This window comes from Passer domesticus, chromosome 3 (genome assembly GCF_036417665.1).
Source record: "Passer domesticus isolate bPasDom1 chromosome 3, bPasDom1.hap1, whole genome shotgun sequence".
NCBI classification, from domain to species: Eukaryota; Metazoa; Chordata; class Aves; order Passeriformes; family Passeridae; genus Passer; species Passer domesticus.
This window is the reverse complement of record NC_087476.1, coordinates 48,147,959-48,167,195: the sequence shown is the minus strand read 5'-3', so window position 1 is coordinate 48,167,195 and position 19,237 is coordinate 48,147,959. Positions and strand designations below refer to the sequence as shown.

General features: G+C 40.5%; 1 protein-coding gene across 4 annotated transcripts in view; it reads left to right on the top strand.

Annotated features, from left to right (window-relative positions):
• Positions 1–4,361: 4,361 nt before the first annotated feature.
• The window catches only part of HS3ST5 (heparan sulfate-glucosamine 3-sulfotransferase 5), a 190,450-nt gene continuing 175,574 nt past the window's right edge, over positions 4,362–19,237 (top strand). The window contains exon 1 of one of the 4 annotated variants that reach the window (XM_064412976.1): positions 4,362–4,893. The gene's annotated coding sequence lies outside the window, so the exon portion shown is untranslated. Of the gene's footprint in view, positions 4,894–5,481; positions 6,029–6,133; positions 6,325–19,237 lie in introns of those variants that run through there. The other 3 variants (XM_064412977.1, XM_064412974.1, XM_064412975.1) reach the window with 3 other exon arrangements.

The following is a 19,237-nucleotide window of genomic DNA, read 5'->3' as shown; positions in this document are numbered from 1 at the left end:
CTTCATCCTTGCCAGCTTCCAAGTCCCAAGAAATCCAGGGAAGACATCTTTCATTCCAGCAACAGTGAAATAGCTTACTTCTCAGTGCATCTTGGGCTCTAAACAAAATTAAGAGCATAGGAAAAACAGACCCTCTTGCTTAAGAGCAACAGCTTTGGGAGAAACAATTCCAGACCATTTCTGAATGCACCTGGGTGGAGAACAGCTAAACATATGCATTTAATTGCATAACCCTCACAAACCGTTATGTCACCTGTGTCAACTAAGCTTCCAAATGTTCATGAACTGGAAAATGTAAATGAATTTTCATGGAGCTACTAAGTCATCCTCAACTAAGTCCTGCCAACTGTAAGTCTCTTCTCCTTTACCTGAAGGTGTTAGAGTTCTCCAAAAAATAGGCCTTGAAAAGAATATATTAGGAAGAAATATAACAAAATATTGTTCCTCAATCTCATTCTCAGGTATAGCTGAGCCATTTTGGTTGTGTAGGCTAAAAACATGCAGCCTGAGACAGAACTTCAGCACACAGAATTTCAGGTTGAATCACTGAAGTTTAGCAAACTTATAGTAAGCTGGAAGAAATGTAAGTGTCAGGAAGAAACATGGAGTGGACAAAAAAAATAGTTGAGAATTATTCATTTTATGTGCAAACCTCAGCTACTTTGTCAATACTTATCTGAATGGAAAACAAGAGTCAGTAGGCCTTGTATGTTAGTTTTTAACTGAACAAAGTAGAAAAAACATTATAAATCTCTGTGAAAAAGATGACTAGTGTGGGTGCCCAATGACCAAATAACTCTGCACATACCCATAGATCTTCCATTAAAATTAGTGTTATGTCTTTGCATATAATCTTTGTTCTTCCTAAAGGGAGTCATGCATGGACATTTGAAGGCAGAATTTGATTCTAAGCCTAGTATCTTTGAATTTATTTCCCCCAAAATGAAAGTCTCTCCTTAACATGCTAGTCACATTCCCCTACGATTTTAAATAAGCTGCCTCTCAGCCTGTTGTTGTTTAGTATGTTTTCCTATATATTCAGAAACAGTTGTCAAAACTCTCAGGTGCTGAAGATAAGCCCACAAAGCAGAGCTTCAACAAAATAAAGAAGGAGATTGTATAAATTCTGAAATATATCAAGGTTAGATTACCTTTGTTGCTTTGTATATCTAAGATTTGAATTGATTTTTCTGGTATGAAAACAAAGGGGGGAAGGGACTTCTGAGGTAATGCTTTGCAGAAACAAGAAAAGTCAATAATATGCAGACAGCTCAAACATATAGTATTTACTGATTCAGTGAAGCATGTTTTTAATGGGTTATGATGGCAAATTCCAACCTAATAGATGTACATTGGTTATAAATTTTGAGAAATCTATTATTTTAATCCACAAGTTTACATAATCCTATGAGATTCTTAAAAATCGTAAGTTTTAAAAAAAGTTATTGAAAAGCCCTTTTTTTTTTTTTCCAAAAAGTAAGTCAGCCTGCCATAAGTAAAAAAAGAAAAATGGTTGGCATATGAGATACTTCACATGGAACAGAATGCAAGTTTTAAAATTTGGGAGACAATTACATAAAACATACATTCATGACAGACCAGATGTTTAAAAAGTAAAGAAACACTCTAGTCCAATTCCCAAAACTATTAGCAAAACTTGAATTTTTAACTAAAGATCTAGGTTCCATAGTGTTATATAGAGGGCTAGACATCCTGACCAATCTGCGCATTTTCTCTGACATTTTGGCTTTCTTAGAAAATCCTCTTGAGTGTCAAAACCTCATTTGGTTTCAAGTTGTTAATGAGATTGTAAACCAATGCAGCCATACAGCAAGTGTAATAAAGGCTGGGCATTTTAGTCTTGCCATTTTAATCTAATTTTGCAGAGAACCAGTTTTGTTTGTTATTTATTATCAATGCCTGTTTGTAATAACTGGTATGTACTTCTTCAAGTCAGAGTACTGAAAATGAATACAATAAAGCTGTTGGATAATAGGCTTTGTAGTAGAAAAATATACAAAAGAAACAAACAGAACTTTATTAAAGAATAGAGGTCTCAATTTTCTATTTCCTTAAAATTCTGGCTACCGAATACCTATTACTTTTATGCCATATGAAAGTTGGGAATTTTGGATAAACAGAAACTTCACAGTTTTACATCAGCTAATGTCAATGTGATTATCCTACACAACATATGAAAAGATGGAGCAGTGTGTGTGATACCTTATACCTCTCCCCTGCTACAATAGGTGTCTCTTAAGTAAGAAGAAAATACTTGATTTAGTGAAGAGAACAGAGAAAAAAGCAAACAGCTAGAATATATCTGCTTTCGAACATTTGACGTATTATTCACAGTAGCAATAATCATTCATTAATTTTTGGGCTATTTATGACTACTCTTGCTGCAACAGGTGGAAATATAGCCTAAATTTGACACTACAGTGTAAATTTCCATTTCTTTCCCATCCGTAACATCTGCTCTTAAAGCCAGGAATTCTAACACACTCAAAAATTTATGCTAATGTAGCAGTCACTTCTTAATTTTATTACTGATCTTAATGAAAATGGGATCAAGACTACATTTTTGTGAATTAAATAAAGAGCCTTGGGCCTTTCTGTCTTTGGGCGAGAATAGAATGGTGCCATCTGACTATGTCTGAGGAGCTTGTTAAGGTGACAAAAAATACACCACCAAAACTTTCCTCAAGTGGGTGAGTCCAATGAACTTAGATCCTTTATCATTTCCCAGAATTTCAGGGTTGGTGTATTTGAGAGGACTTTTCCTAAACCACAGAGGATTTAGAAACAGTGTGAGGAGGTCTTGAGAAGGTGTAGGTGTTATCTTACACTCTGCATTTCTAATGAGCAGTAGGATGTGTTTTACAGCACAGCCTGACCATGGCAAAAGGAATAAAGGTCTTCTTTCCTGCTACCTCCTCCACATGAGATTGCATTTGTTTGCAGCTACCTCTGTAACATATAAGCTTCTTGAATTCACTGTTGTCACCCAGCTAGCCCTCCTCCCCATTCCTACTGCATATCCCATTCTTTTTCCTAAGGTCCTCATGTGATCAGTCATCCCTTTTGCAGATACTATCTATCCTCCACTCCCAGAGATGTAGCTTGATTTAGCAGGGACAGATTCAACCTCTCTGAATGTAGACATTTCAAAACAAATATTTTGGCTGTTAGGACCACAGCCTAATGTCCTAGACAAAAAAAAAGAAGCATTGTATACTTCCTTCCCCCCCCCCCAGATGTATTTCTACTCCTAAGATGTTTGTGTGGAAAATAATGTGCAAGGTATACCTATCATATTCTTTCTCTATCAGTGATTCTATGGCTTCTCCTCCAAGTGGTAACACTTTTTTTATAGCACTCGGCAGGATGTTGAGAGCTGTGCTTTTAGCTTTGCCTCTTTCTATTCTAATGAATTTTCAGTGATTTTGAAATACGTTATTTATATAATTATTGTATAGAGAGCATGTATACATGCACAAACATTTATGTGTGAATGTAGCTTCAGACTGAATGTTTTTGATTAAAGGTCATATATGTGTATATATATTTACAACACATGAAAGGGAGAAAAGGGCTTCATATATCCCCTTTTCATACTTTTATTTTGATTACATAGGGTTTTTCTTGGTTTCTCTCTGTAAAAAGAACTGGAACTAAAACTTTGAATTCTAGGCAGTCCAAGTAGTATTTAATCCAGTGGTGAAGGTAAAATTATCCAAATCGTTCTCATCAAATAAGAATTTTTAATACACCTCTGTCCACCTTATGCATAGTACAATGGTTTTGCCCATAAAATAGACACAAAGTAGCTAAAAACTCACAGTATTATTTATTTCTCATAATTTTTCTTGTTGATACTCTGTTTTTAATTGCAGCATAGTAGAGGGGAGTTTACTATGAAAAGAAAATGGCTTGTCTTTAAAATGTAAAAATTTATTTGTGTGCTATTGTTGCCTGCCAACAATGAGCTAAAGAGGTTAATGGATCATAGGTCTGGCAAACAGCCACGCTGCCTCCGGCTCCATACATTTAACTGCATAATCTAGGTTAAGATTTGCTGCTATTTTTTTAAATCAGGGCATGAACCGTTGATAAATAAAAATTAGGTTTTATCCAGTCTTTTTATTTTATTTTTATTTATTTATTTATTTACTTTGCCCCCGAAAACAGAGCCACTTTTCACTGATCCCGAAGGGCACGGCAGGAGCGAGGGGAAGCAGGCGGGGGCCTGTGCCGCCCTGTGCCCCCCCGTCAGCAGCCGCCGGGCACTCCCTGGCATCCCTCCGGCAGGACAGCAGCGCCTCTCCCCCCTCTCCCCGGTCTGCCAAACTCGAGGGTCCAAAATCCCAGGGGAGCATTTTCATGGGTCCTCTACACACACCCCTTTCCTCAGGAAACTTCTTTTGGAGCTCCGAAACCACCACCTGCAGCCATCTCTCCATCAAAGGAGTGGGGTGTACGGGGTGTGATTGATTGGGTATTGGTTTTTTGGTGGGGTTTTTTGGTTTGTTTTTTTTTTTTTTGTTTGTTTCTTTGGTTTTTTTGTTAAGAAAGAGACATCACAGAAAAAGTATATAGCACCCCCTGTTCTTTGGGCACACTGTTGGAAGAGCCAGGCAGCAGAGGCAGCGTTATAATGCAAATCACTAAGCGAGCAACTTTCAATGCTGTTGTGGCTATTTTTGATTTCTCTCCCGAGAACGGGCTTTTTTTAGTGTGCGTGTTGCTTTTTTCCCCCTCTTTCCATTTGATTCCTATAATCCTGCCACCCCTCCCTTCGCCGCTTGCTCTCCCCTCCTCCCCCAAAACATCCCGCAGTTATGATGCACCGTCCTCGGTCCTCTCCAGCGGGTCACTCCGCTCGGGCAGCAGGTGAGCAGCTGAGCGAGGGAGCGGCGTTTGCAGGGATGCGCTGGGGCACCGCGCCGCTGCCCGGCAGAGGCGGGCCCTCTGCAGCCGCTGCTGCTTCATTCCTCCGCCGTCGCTGCTGGGCCCCGCCGGCAGCTCTTGGGGGCAGCCGACTTCCCCTCCTCGCCCCTCGCTTCTCCCCCTCCAGCCGCGTCCCGGCGGCGGCAGCCTCCCAGCGCCAGCCCGGTGCCTGCGGGAGCCCGGGAGCTTCCTGCGGAGGAGCCAGCGCCGGCGGAGGGCCCTGCCCGGCTCTTCCCTCGGCCGCAGGGCGAGCCCACAGCACCTGGCCGCGTTGCCCGCCTTAGCGGACTGGGAGAGAGAGAGGGAGGGAAGGAGAGGAAAAAGGGAGGGAAAGAGGGAGGGAGGGAAAGAGGGAGGCTCCTTCGTGAGCGGGGAGCGGCTCCGGCTCTCAGCTGGGCGCTACCGGCAGCGGCAGCTTCTGCCGTGCTGCGCCGCGGGCGGTGACGGCTCCCGGCGCGGCGGGAGCGCGCCGCTGCCGCGGGACCGCAGCTCTGGGGCGGGGGGCTCAAACCTGGGCTGGGAAGTAGAGACAGAGTTTTGCGGTTTTTTCTTCTTTTTTTTTTTCTTTTTTCTTTTTCTTTATATTTTTTCTCCTAGTGATTGGGCTATTTCTATTACTCTTTTTTTAAATCCCTCCCCCCGCTCCCCCCATTCACCCGGCGGTGCGTGTGGCAGCGGGGAGGATGCGCGCCTCCCCCGAGCCGTTCCCCGGCAGCTCCCGCCGCGGCTGCGGGGCGCCGGGGGCCGCGGGGCCGGGGCCGCGCTGGGCCGCACCTGGTGGCACCGCCATGCCCGGGCTGCGCCCCCTGATCTCCCCCGCAGCTTCCCGCCGCCCTTCCGAGCCTGAGTCCCCCTTCGCTTGTGTCCAGCATCGCGCACACACGCACACGCCGTCACGCACGGAGGCACTCACTCACTGACTCTGCCGAGCTGCCCAGGCTGCCGAACAGCACAGCGCAGCGTCGCGCAGCCCGCCTGGAGCCCCCTCCCTCCTTCCTCCCTCCCTCCTTCAACCCCTCCCTCCCTCTCTCCACCTCCTCCCTCGCTCCCGCCCGCCCGCCGCTGTGAAGGATGCCCGGTAAGTAGCGACGAGGACCGGCACCTCTGCCGGTGCGTGATGTGAGGGGTTAGGGACTGCTTATACTGCTGCCGCCCGCCGGGGGGGCGCAGGGCGGGGGGGCGAGGCGAGGGGAGGTGACAGCGATCCGAGGCAGGAGGCGGCGGGGCTCGCCGTGTGCTCCTCAGAAGGACTTTTAGCTGCGCGACCGGGGCTTGGATGTGGGCGCCGAGGGACGGGGTCTGTGCACCGCAGCGGGCACCGGCCGGGGCGGGGGCGCTTCGCCTGCGCTGCGGGTTGCTGCCCGCAGCACCGCGGTGAGTACGGGGCTCCGCGCCTCGCCGGGGCTCCCCGGGGGCGGGTAAGGTGTGGAGGGTGCCCTGAGGGGCACGGAGGGCGCGGTGCCCCGGGTGTACTGCCCGCTGCCACTCCTGGGTTTTGGCCACGTCTGTAGGGACTGCCAGCGCGGTCCGGTGTTTGGGGCGCCGCGGTGCCGCCGATCGGACACGGGGACGGGGCTCTCCGGGCGCCTCACCTGCGGAGAGGAGCGCCCAGGAGCTGCGCGCTGGGAGAGCAGAGCGGAGCCCCGGCCGGTGCCCCGGCACCGCAGCGAGAGGGTGCCCGCGGCTCCCCTGCCCGCTCCCGTCCTGCGTGCTCCGTCCTCCTGCGCTGCAGAGGGCTCCGGTGCGAAAACGCTTGTCCCTTAGGGAAGCGTAATGTTTGTAAAATGTTTGCTATCAATTAGCGGGTGGCTCCGCTCAGCTCGGGTTTGCGCACGGCTAACTTCGCTCAGGCAGGGGTTCAGCTCCGGCTACCAAATGCTAGGAACACGGTGCAAGGCGCTTTTTGTTCTCCTAGACTGCCTGGTGCGACCTGTGGGAAGCACGTATGAAAGCACACAATTGCTGACGATTTTTAAGTGGACTTTGGTAAATCATTGAAATTGTTTTTCTTACTTCTACTGTGTGTACTTTGGTAATGATCTCTTCTCACTACGTTTTTCATCCTGGATATGATAACTCTGCCATTGAAGTCAATGGCAAAACTCCCAACTGACTTGAGAGGAAGGCAGTTATGGTCAGTATGGAATGAAAGGGACTGGGCAGAAGATGGAGTGATGGCAAAGCGACAGAGATATATAAAAGAAACTTCCTCTTAGAGGCTAGCTCTCTAACCAAATAGTTTTAGCAGTGTCAGAATTGTCTTCTAGATTTTCATTGCCATTTTGCACTGAAGAATACTGGAACGATTTCTTGATGTATTGGAAATCAAGAGGGCTGAATCCCATTTTTTTACCCATAGACATTATAACATGTTTCTTAGTAACTGATACTTTTTCCAGTATATCTTTTTTCTCACTAAAAAGTTGGAAGCAGTTGGAGACAATTAGATGGGCTCTCATTGACTTCAGTGGCCTGTGGATTGGGCCCAGAAAGACTCAATAGAGAAGTAACAAGAGAACTGTAGTACAGTTTGTAAGGAAAGGTGTTGCATAAGCATTTAACTCATGAACACCCTCCCTCTAGAGAGGAGAAAAATCTAAATGTACATGAATTTTTTATCCCATTTTATCCAACTCTTTCACAGCACAGATACAAATAAGAAAGAATGCTTCTGATTAATAATTAAAATGCCCATATTCATATGGATTACAAAGAAGATTTTATGCAAAAAAAATTCCATTAGCAAATGGAAGTTCTAGTTCACAGAACGTCCTCTGTTCAGTGCAGTATTTAGATTGGGAGCAGTCAGATATATAATGAAGCACCAAATACAAATATTGATATTCAAATGGCAAAAGCTAGACTTATTCCTGTAACCTGACTAACCACTCTCCACTGCTTGGAATGTCTTAAAAAGGAAAGTGTGATTTTTAATTTTTTTTTTCCAAATCTGAGTGTTGAAAGAACCCCCAAGCACCCCTACATGGTGAATTTGGTAAAAAAACTTATCAAGTATCAGAAATATGCCTGTGCCCATGAGCAATGTGACTATTACATTGATAGGTGTGCTGGGGTAGCACTGGCTGGATGCCAGAAACTCACCAAAACCGTGTTATCACTGTCCTCCTCAGCCAAACAGGGAAGAGAAAATGTAACAAAAAGCTCATGGGTTGAGATAAGGACAGGGGAATCACTCAGCAGTTACTGTCACATGCAAAACAGACGCATCTTGGGGAAATTTGTTTAATTTATTACCAGAGCAGGAAAACAATAAATAAAGAAAAATCTTAAACATCCACCTTTTCTCTTCCCCTCTCAACCTCCTCTTCCCCCCTCCGTTCTTCTTCTCAGGCTTGACTTGACACCCTAATTATCTACCTGCTCCCTGCCAGTGGTTCTGGGGGATAAGGAATGAGGGTTGTGGTCAGTTCATCATGTGTTTTCTCTGCTGCTCCTTCCTTCTCAAGAGGAGGACTCCTCACACTCTTCCTCTGCTTTGGTGTGGTGTTCATCCCATGGGATGCCATGAACTTTTCCAACAAGTCCTCCCATGGGCTGCAGTTCTTCATGAGCTGCTCCAGCGTGGGGCCCTTCCACAAGGTGCACTCCTTCAGGTGCAGACTTTCCAGTGTGGGTCCCCCAAAGAGGGACACTACTCCAGTGTGGACTCCTCCCTCTACAGGGTCACAGGTCCTGCCAGAAGCCTGCACCAGCATGAGCTTCCCAAGGGGTCACAGCCTCCTCTGGGCAGCCATCTGTTCTGGCACAGGCTCCTCCAAGGGCTGCAGGTGGATCTCTGCTCTACCATGGACCTCCATGGGCTGCAGGGGCACAGCTGCCTCACCATGGTCTGAAGCACCAGGGGCTGAAGGGGAATCTCTCTCTGGCACCTGGAACACCTCCCACTCCCTCTTCACTGACCTTGGTGTCTGCAGAATTGTTGCTTTCACATGTCCTCAGTCCTCTCTGTGAATGCAGTTTCTATTGCTCACTCCTCTCTCTGGCTGCAATTTCTGTTGCTTTTTTCTCCCTTCTTAAACCTCTTATCCCAGAGGTGCTGCCACCATGGCTGATGGTGCTCAGCCTTGGTCAGCAGCAGGTCCATCTTGGAGCAGGCTGGCATCAGCTCTGTAGTACACTGGGAAGCTTCTGGCAGCTTCTCACAAAAGCAGCCCTGTAGCCTCCACTACTAACAAAATGCAATACAAGAAGAAAAAACCTTTCTCATTCATGGTCCAATAATTATGTTTCCTTTTAAGTACAACTTTGTGGTAGTAGGCAAATATAAAAGCAAAGTTTGAAGTGCTGCATCTCTTGTGCAGCTTTTTTTGCAGACATTTGGTAGAATTGTCATTGAAGTGAACTGAATGTGTCACTAATACTTAACTGTGAAAAGATTAAGATGTTCATGTTACAGAGGGAAAAAAAAAACTGCAAAATGGACAAATGCTTCACTGATTATCTCTTCTCTGCTTCCAAATCCATAGACAAGACAGACACCTCATTCTTAAAATGTCATATTGCAGATTTCTTTCTAATTTTCCAGTGAAATGTTTCTTTTATCTTGTACCATATATGGAAGTGGAGGGCTCATATTTTATGGGACTTTACAGGGAGTAAAGTTTTATTTGAGCTACATTGTTGCTTCCTCTATTCACCACTCTATCTGCTATTTGCAAACACGTTGTAATGCCACAATCTATTTTTGTTGACAAAACTTATATTTCAAGTCAAATCTGAAAAATATGGTAATTACTTCAATATTGAGGGGTTTGGATTTTTTTTTTTTATTGGGGGGTATGATGGGGTGTGTTGATGGTGCTTTTTTTAAGATCCAAAGCAATGTTCCTCTTCTTTCTGTCATCAGTTCTAAAAAGGAAGATATTACTTGAATAAATCTTTAGGTTTGTCTGAGAACCACTGTTTGGAATTCTATGGGTTCTTTTCATTTTTGTGTTGTAGTACTTCTTTTTCAATGATGTATATGGACATTCAGACAGATCCTCTGGACAGCATCTCCAAAACAGAAATTTAGGTTTTTTACCTAAACCTACGTTACCTGTAACTAAAGACCTTATAAGATCTGAGTATTTAAGGCAGAGTTGAATGAAGCTAGATAATGAAGTACCAGGAAACTCCAGAGCATGATTCTGAATAACCATTACTCACTTTTAGCAGCTATATAAACCTCATCCTGTTTTGAGGAGTAAATGCTGTTCATCTTTATTCAGATGAATATTTCAAGATTATTTTTGCTGTCCCTTGCCTGACTCTGAAACATGTTTATGCCCTTGTATTACTGTGGTTGTTAAGTGAATGGTAGCAAGCATTTGCAGGTCTCTTGGTATTTGAATCTCAGAAGCAACATTACTGGGATTCTTGAAAGTCACCTAAATTTTGAAATTACTACACCTTTAAGAACATTTTCAAAATAAATTTTATTGTTTATTAGACTCAGAACACATTCATTGGATGATTTATTTAGGACTATATTCTTCTATTCAACAATTTAAGAACAAAAGCCTCCACTGTAGCTCAAATCATTCAAAATATTGGTTTTAGGTTATACATTGTACATATGGAACCTGGCATGTAAAGCAGATGGTATGTAAAATTATGCATAGCATGTCTGGAGAGCCATACAATATCTAAATGCAGCGCAACAGAACAAGGAAAGAATATCATGTGCAACTTAAAATATCAATTACTGGACTATGTCCAGTCTCAGCTGTGCTTTGCTTCCACATGTGTGTGTGTATATTTGTGTGTGTGTGTGTGTGGGTGGGTGGGTGTGTGTGTGTGTGTTCAATTTTCTCTTATGGCAACCAGGATATTTCCTTGGTAAAATGGTCTTCCTTAGAAAAGTATACAGACTGAAATGATAGGCTACCGCATAAACAAAATTAAAAGGTGGATATACAAGAAAAATTAGCTTAGTTATTTTTGGGTGCAGAGTACAAATGCATGGAAAATAAATAAATAAAAAAATAAAATCAAGAACAGAAATTTCAATCTTTTAAGGCAAATGGCCAGACATCACTTACTACCAGGACTGTGTTTTTCTCTGTTATTTATGCTCTTGGTTTGCTCAACACAGCAATAGCACTTAACAGTACTTCTATCCTGTTGCATAAATACTGTGTTAGATCCACTTCTCCCTGCTCTCTCTGTCTCTCTCTTTCTCTTTCTCTCAAGTATTACAAGTCTGTAAGCACAAAATTTTTCCCTGAACAAACAAGCATTACTGTGCATTGTTAACACAATCAGATGAAATGGTAATTGCAGAAAGATTCACATCAGCAAAACCCTTAAATAAATATTAGTCTTTAAGCATGTGCTGACCTCAAGGGGACCTAATCACATTTTGTTGAACAAAGATGCTTTTGTGATCAATGACCATGAAAGGTAATAATTTTCCCAAGTTTATTCAAATGCGTAAATCTGTGATTATAAAATTTTGTCAGCACTAGACAACTTTAAATTTAACTTTCAGAGGAAAATCTTTAAATATTGCTACTTTTTCTTTTTAATGTTTTATATACTTTAGAAGTACTGGGAGCAATTAACTGTTTTAAAATGGTTTGCACAGCTGTACTCTTTCATACTTCTAGTCAAAATGAACTTTTGTAGATAAGATGTGAAGGATGACGTTTATAATGAAGTACTACTGCAAAGTGAACTTTACATATAAAAATGAACTAACACTGCACAAGGTAGACTTTAATAGTCAATTCTGTTAGATTCAGACATTTTTCAAGGAGACAAATTGAAGGAATGTCTCCATGGGTAAACTGCTGAATATCCCCAAACAAAGGATTTTTAAGGTATCTGAGTTGATATACAACATTTCACTCTACAAAATAAGTAAATGAATAAACAGATAATTCCTGTACTTTTTGTTCACTAAGCCTCTTAGTCCTTAGGCATTTTATTTTTTGCAACAGTGTTGCTTGAGAAAATACAGCTCTCTGTCTGGGGGACTAAAGGAACACATTTGTCCTCATACATTGCAGAACAGTGTCTAACAATTTATTTCCCTTTTGGAAATGAAAGAACTTTTATCCATTCAAATCACTGTAATACAATCTTGTATTATAATGGCTTGAACAATCTTGACTGCACACAGTTGCTGGAGTCTCCAAAGGACTGTCATAAATAAAGCTATTAGACTGTATTATAGCAGACACATATTCAGAGTCTACCAAGGGATGACAGGATTTTACATTACAGCAGAAAATGGTAAAAAGTGCCTTCACATTACCAAAAATTATTGGTAAAAGGACTTAATAAACTGATTTATAATGCATATATATGTACTAGTTTTCTTTTAAAGTATGCAAGTGCAACATTAATATTAATGAATTAATTCTATGTAGAATTAAGTGAAAAATGAGACAACAAATAAGGGATTTGTCCTCTACAACAAGTGTTTAAGCTTGCTCAGCAGCGTGTAAACTTTCTGCACTAACTGATGGACATCCAACTTACATCAAAACCTCCGTTTCCAACCTGACATTGCTGCTGTGATGACAGCTTTAGAAAAGTGGCATCTCTTGAGAGATAAGTCACTTTACATCAATGGAAATGGATTTACACTGCGTCCTGGATTCTTTGCAGACAGGTTTGTTTTTATTTTCAACTTACTTTTATAGAGGACATGATATTTGCCAGGTATGAAGACAAAAATGACTTTGACAAAACCCTGAATGAACTTGGAAACAAATTTGGAAATGGTGGAGATGTAGAAAAAAGAAGTAAAAATATATATAAGGATGTGTTATGTTGTTGGTTTGATTTTTTTTCAAGAGAGGGAAAAGTGCACTATTTTATGAAAAGATCCCTAAGACAGAAGTAAGACATAAAAAAAGTGCAACTCAGGTTAAAAATAAAATTATGAAAGTTGAGTTACCTAACATGTTCTGGCCATGGGAGAAGTAACTAAAGCTGACATAACGACAGGATGGGAGCCTCAAAAGAAGACTAAAGCCAGAAAATAACCATTTCCCATATTGGAAATCCAGATGGCCCTAACAGATTTTGTGTGCATTTGTATACACATTTATCTGTGTGTATACATGTGCATACATATATACTTTTTCTCTTTTAATATCCAAATCTCTATAATCATTGTTACTGACTGATTTCCTCTTCCCAGCAGAGATTTGCTGGTTCTTCTTTCTGACTATGAAGTTACAGAGGAAGATTTGACAACACAGTAAATAGCTGAGAGTGGTTAAATTGTTTCCTGAAGGTAAAACAGTAGGGTCCACTGGTTCTCCTGCAGAATATTTTAAACCCAAGGCTATAAATAAGAGGCAGTGCTGTCAAAGCAAAACAAACAAACAAACAAACAAAACAGCAAAAAACCCCAACCAACCAAGCAACCAATCAAACAAAAAAAACAAACCAAAAAGTAATCAAATCCTGAAACAGGAGAAAACAAAATGAATCTTTACTTCAGCATCTGAAGCCAGGGTTACATTTTGTCCTGAAAAACATGAATCTGAAAGATATTTTGCCAACTACAGACTAGTGTCACCTACCATCACATGCAAGGTCTTCCTGTTTAAACTTGAAAAATCAACTACATGCTTATACTGAAGAAAGAAATAAATATTTTTTCTGAATGTAATATGGAGCTTTTAAGGAAACTAAAGATGACAGTGGAGCAGAGGAGTACTTAATACAGCATTTTATTTAATGCAGTAAATAGATATGCCATTTTTTCATATAAAATTTTGATGCTGAAAAGACTGTTGAATAGATTGAGTGGACCTAACTTTGTCATGGTGTCAGAAGGAAGGTCTGAGGAAAAATATTTTAGATAATTTTCTCACCTTTGTAAGTGCCATGTAAATATAAATAATGTCAGAAGTGGCAGCAAATCCTTCCTCTTTATAATTTCACATTCCTGCCTCTTGTAAGAGGATTAATCTCAAATCTAAAGGAAAACACGTTTGCAGCAGGAAAAAAGTCTGCCAATGTAGAATCTATCAGTATAGTCAAACAACATGTCTTTATTTGTCTTCTGGTAGAAAATTACATTCCTGAGTGGTGATGCACAATCTGCATAAAATAATCTATTATGATCTTTTTGGCAAATAGTTCTGAAAAAGAAAATATGACTGATAAGCTTTTTTACCAACCACAGAATTTCTTTCAGAGGTAGAAAAGGTTTGAGGAGAACTAGGGAAAAATTTGTTCTGGCATTAGAAGTTCTCAGTTTGCATATGAAAAAATTGTGGTTACCAATGACATTGCTAGCTACTCTCTCAGCATGCTGTGTTCAGTCCTTTCTGAACTAAGAATGAAAATCACTTCTTTCAGATATGGCAAAAAACATGGGCTTCAAAAAGTCAAACTGCAACTGCAGAAAATGTAACTCAGGCCTTCATTCTGATGTGCCTAAAACCATATTTCTCTGGTTGCTTTCCCAGCAGCTCCTTCAGGACTGCTCCCTGGCTGGTGTAGTAGATTTAGGTGAGCATGAAGCAACAGCTCTTTCCTCCCTTATATATTGGACCTACAGCCCTTCTGGTGGCAAACAAAGGGACTATTTATGGTGTAGATGCCTCAGAGAGATTTTTGTATACCTCCACCTTCCACAACTTAACAGCAAGAAACAACGAAGGATGAATTTCATGACAGAAGCTTTACTTGTGAACATTATCCTTGAACATAAATTATCTTTAACAAAAATGGATTGAAAAGATTTATCTGTCATTAAGGTTTGTCATTTCTTCTTTTGTAACAAAACTAACTAGAAACTTTTGCTTTGTTTATTTCAGAAACAGAGAGTATATAAGTAGTTTAAATGGTAGTGTGTAATTTTCTTTTATTTTCCACTACTCTTTTTTTGTGGAAACAGGAAAGTATTTCAATAAGAAAAAGAAGAGAAAGATGAGAAAAGGATAAAAATATTTTCTAAATTTTCAAACAATTTCTCTTTTACACAAAGAAAATATATCTGAAAAATGTCTCTTTGTCATTCACCACTTTGAAAGAATGTGCATTAAATTTTAAAAATCAATTTTTCAAATGTCAATTCAGAATTGATCAGAACCTCTTATCACAAAAGTATTGTCTTTGAAGACATTTCAGTCAGGTCTCAAGTAAAAATTGAAGCTGGTTCAAATTTCTTTGAAATTTAGGTTTTTCTGACATATAAGTTAATTTAAAATTAAGCTGTCTGCAAAAAAGACATTTTCATACCATTTCTGTGCACTGTGATAATATATTAATTAAAAGGTATATTTTTCATTTTTCTTATTCTATAAGGTGATTTTCCTGTGAAAATAAGAAAAATATAAATCTGAAAGAAGCCCCCAAAATATAGACACAAGGTTCTTGTTCTGTCCCTAATAAATTTTTTTGCTTCTGAGACTTTGAAGATTTTAAGCTTACCTTTTCAACTTCAGAAAAAAGTTTTTGGATAGTGCCAAATATTTTTGCTGATGAGGAAAATAATGCCTGCCCCATTTCCAAGCAGACATGACATTGTGTCATGGTTTTAGGCTAATGGACAAAGTAGAAGTATTAGGAAGGTAACTGGGTGATTTCTTTGGAAGGTACTTGCTTAGTGGAGGTTGATTATTTTATTCCTGGCAATATAGCTCATACATTAAGGAAGACTTCAGGTGAGAAGAGAAGGAAAGATGAAAGGAAGCATCTCTTTGCCATAACTAAAGACAGCAGTGAGTGGGAAATTAAGTGGGTCTTTTTAAAAACTTTTAAGAGGGAAATTCCCTACAGCTGAACAATATATAGGCTCAGGATGTACTTTTAAAATGTGGCTAAAACCTTAGTGCGCAGCTGGGAAGAAATCTGCTTTACTTAGTGTGGTGTTTGAGCACCTTAAGCTGCCTGGGTGTTGTTTATGTGAGCTGACACGTGTCAGTGAGTGGTGCTTACGGGGCAGACAGCTGCCTGCAGACCCGGCTGTGTATCAGCACCAGTGCACTGGGTCAATATGGAAAGCACAGCACGGAGAGGCAACACAAATCCCCGGCGTGCTGGTAGGCAGAAGCTGGCCACTCACGTCTGTTTATCCCCCAGGGACACAAGAGAACAGATTTGTCAGGGTTTGTCTCTTTTATTCTAGTAATTATGAGAGATTAATTGGGAATGTTTACTGTTGGGAGACTAATTGGGAATGTTTGTTGTTTACATGTTTGTTTGCTTGGGTTTTTTCTTCCTATTACAGCTGCATTTCTGCTCCTTGCCTGTAATTTTTATGAATAAATTGAATGATGGGAGGTCTCCCTCTAGCCTGGAGGCCAGCTAAGCACAGCCACTTCCATATGGTTAAGCTCCCTTAGCCTTCCAAGCACAGGCTGCATCTAGCCTGCCTCTTGGGAAAAGCCCCAAAGCTGGGCTAGGGCCCTAGCTGTGCCCAGGAAGCCCTTGGGAGACAGCTGGTCAAGTAGCCAAGATCAAAAGAGTGTCAGGGCCTGCCCTGACATTTTATGTTCTAGGAAAAAAAGTAGTTCCAGGGCATGAATTCATGCCCTACTATAATTTAACTCATTTCGATAGATATAATCTTAGTATTATTTAGGTCAGTGTGACTCCAAACACATAGATGCTGTTTATTCACTTTGCTTGCTAGAAATGAATGAACTCAGTTGATTTAAATGGAGCTACTACAGCACAGCATAATATTTATACAAATAGTGTAACAGGGGCTTAATGTTTGTTTGTAACCAGCCATTAACTGTGGAATATGTAATAGTATTCTGAAAGCAGGGGAAGATTTGAATGTGGTAAAATGCTTTAGAAAAAGGTGGCTGCTCTTCTACATACTTTTCTGAATTACTTATAGTTACATTTCTTATCAAATGCTGGGGTCAATTTATCCAGAAATTGTTATTATAGGAAAGCTATTATCCATTTACAGTGCATTGGTTTTCAGAAACTTATATAGTGCTGAAAAATCTGTTTTTCCAGAAGTACAAAAAATTGAGGGTATTAGCACTTCTTTTAAAAGGTTCAATACTAATTTTTGCCAAGAAGGCAAACAAACACAAAAATCCTTTTTTTAGTGGCTATCAGTATTCTTTGTGTCAAGAAAACAAAAATAATGATAAATTTAGGGTGGAGTGTCAGAAATCAAACTCCTTTAAGCTTTAAAATATACACCTTTTAACTAGCTGGAAATTATGCTTAGGATATTTTAGACAGTTTTAATATGTAGTTGAATGACAGTGGGTTAGTTAAATAAGAAAAAATAATATTTAATTTAGTTGTGGGGAAAAATACATTTAATTTAGAATGACTTAGAACAATTTTTTTATTTCTTGATATTTAACATCACTGTGCATCTTTTGCAACGTCTACAATTCATCTTATCTAATCTTTCTTCATCTTTTATTGGCGAGCTTTTGCAAAGTTTTATTCTTTCACTAATGCAGGATAGCACAACTTCAAAAACAGTGAATATTAGTCTGGGTGTGGATACATTGAAATGCTGCCTAGAAGAGACTGTACTTCTCAAGCATAGTCCTACAATATCAGTTTTGTGGTTCATGAGTTGCACATGTAAATTACAGTGCTCTTGGGGGAAAATTACCTATCAGAGAGCTAATAATTTCCCATCAATGGTAAGATAATTGGCTTCAAACACTGTGACCCCAGGTGTGTGGTAAGACTGAATCTCAGGGGAAGGTCATGAGGTCCCAGTGCCTTCTCTGGACATTACTTCCAGTTAGGGTTTCAGCAAGCTGCATTTAATACCTCTGGAGGCTTCAAATTAGGAGAAAGAACAAATCTAAATATTTTAGCCACTTCTTTCTCTAAGTGATGCTTTTAGCAGAGTTTCAAGGAGTCTGATTTAATTATTGCACAAGCACATGTATAATGAACTTGATGTATCCAACTTTAAAAAACCCCTGTATCTGAATCTGATAAATAGGCAGTAGCCAAATATCAGTTTCATTATTCAGTAGGAGCTATTAGGCTTGACCAACAAAGAAGTGAAGATTATTTAGAAAATTGAAACTTAACGAAGCGTACCAGGATTTTTAGCTTAGCTTAGTTTGGAAGTTGAGATGATATATAAGTCACTTACTTTGTTTAGTGAAATCACTGAGTTCCCAAAAATTCTTCATGCTTGGAAAACTATGCGTAGCTTGCAACTCCATGAATATAATTAGAAACAGTAGGGTAGGAGCAGATATAGAAAGGTCCCTTGTAAAAATCTAAGAGAGGTACTATACAACTATTCATGATATAAATCTGCATATTGATTTCTAATTTATAATTTAATATATATTGTGCACACTCTCACCTAAATAGAAAATATTTTTTTCTCTTGGTATGACATATAATGATTAAGGAGATCTGAGAGTGTTCTAAAAAGTTTAAGTTATTTATCACTGAAACTTAAAAAGGAATAGTTAAGTAAGTAGATCTAAAGCCAGCCTTGAGCTTCTTTGGTGTGTGTCTGAAGCGTCTCTACTAACTACAATTGTAATTCATGATCTGAAGAGCATCCTGCTCCTTGCATCCTGCTGTAATGCCTCTGGTGCCTCTGCCTTTATCTCTTCCTTCCCTTCAGTTTGGTCTGCAGGGATGATAGCTCTCAGTGGATGAATACAATTCATGCAGTCCAGAAAAAGAGGGATTCATACCAAACAGTTGCTAATGGGTAGTGAACTAGTAGCCAGCCTCAAATCTGGGTCAGACAAAGAATTTACCACAAGTTTGAGATTTCTTGAGGTGCTTTTCTTTCAAAGATTAAGCTTTTTTCTCCAGCCCATTTCTTGGAAAAAGCTCCAAATTAAGATCCAGCTTTGCAAATTACTTTGCAAAGTGCTTCAATATCAAAACATCGTATTTTTCAACAATAAATTGTCTATTATATATTTCAGTCCGTTTCACAAAGGTACTTTGAACAGATGTTAGGCTGAAACATTCAGGGAGAAAGATCATGACACATTTGGTGACAATGCGGTACTAGTGCCAATAGCTTCCTATAAGCTGTGAGAAAACAGATGTTATTCTGGCCAAAATTGTGCTTTCCTCTTGACTGCTTTCAGCAGGGTGCAGGCCTGACTCTGACCCCCACTCCCTGAACTAACCTTGAAGCTGCTGTTGCAGTGATGGAGACCTCTCAATTAGCCTGATCCTGCAACTGTTTAACACATGCTACAGCAAAATTGTCCTTGCCTGACTGTGGCAGCTGCTGCCTCCAAAGTGATACTGTTTGCTTATAACTCAAAGTATAACTCTGTCATACATACACTTAGTGCAGAATGGCTCTTAAAAGGCATTTTAATCTGCTGGCATT